Here is a 1206-nt window from a genome sequence, read left to right on the forward strand (position 1 = left end):
CTTATTCTTATTCTTATTCTTATTCTTATTCTTATTCTTATTCTTATTCTTATTCTTATTCTTATTCTTATTCTTATTCTTATTCTTATTCTTATTCTTGTTCCTGTTCTCATTCTTATTCTCATTCTTGGTGTGTGTTTTGTTTGTGTCCTCACAAAATCAGCTCCCATACCTTCCTTTCCTGCACCTCTGAGGTGCAGGAGCAGCCCTAAAAAGCACTAAATAAGTCCCTGTGATCTTTCTCCCATCGAATTATCTCAACTCCTAAATATTCTCTCAACCCTTAAATATTCCCTCAACCTTTAAATATTCCCTCAACCCTTAAATATTTCCTCGACCCTTAAATATTTCTTCAACCCTTAAATATTCCCTCAACCCTTAAATTTGGCTCCCAGGATGTTCTGTGGCAAAGAGTCTCATGAGCAAGGAGGGTTTTCCTGTGTCCCACCTCATCCCTTCCAGTGCCTGTTCCTGCATGAGGAGGAGCAGGGAATGACCCTTTCCCTCCCCTGTGCTGCCCAAAATCCCCCTTTTCCCAGCTGAATGCTCCTACTTATGTAACCATTCCATACATCCCTTGGTCCTGTCTCCATAATTCCTCCCAGTTGGAAACCACACGGATCTAAAGCTGCGTGGAGCCAGTTTTAGTGGAGCCTTCGCAGCTTCCAGGGCATTTCCAGTGCCCAGTGCCCACCTGGAATGGCACCACAGGCTGGCACCCCCCTCCAGCAGAGCAGAACTCTGCCCTTTTACCCAAACTTTGTGAAAGAGACCTTTGCTCCGAGGTGATGCTATGGTTTGACTGAAACAAACCCAAAAACCGTGGAAAGCCTCCTTTAAAAATTGATGTTTGCTGATGAAACCTTGATGGCCAGTGGTCCAACAGTGGCAGCACGTGGTGGCTCTGGGATTCCAGGAAAGCCAGGAGGGAAGAGGTGAGTGGGTTTGGCCATCAGATAAATGGTGGAGGATGGAGGAATATGGGTGGGTGTTTAAGGATTTAAAGGAAACGCTGTGACCGCGGGGCCGGAGGTCCGAGGGGAAGGTCAGGGGGGTGCTGGAGGACACCCAGAGCATCACTTTGGAACCCCCGGTCCCTCAGCGCTGCGGTCCCCGCCCTCCTCACCCCGCGGCCGCAGCAGAAAAAAACATTCTAAAATCCAGGATTCTCGGCAAAACCCGCCCGGGCCCTTCTCCCCGCGGGGG

Source organism: Manacus vitellinus, unplaced genomic scaffold (assembly GCF_001715985.3).
Source record: "Manacus vitellinus isolate BGI_N305 unplaced genomic scaffold, ASM171598v3 scaffold_142_pilon, whole genome shotgun sequence".
In the NCBI taxonomy this organism is placed as follows: domain Eukaryota; kingdom Metazoa; phylum Chordata; class Aves; order Passeriformes; family Pipridae; genus Manacus; species Manacus vitellinus.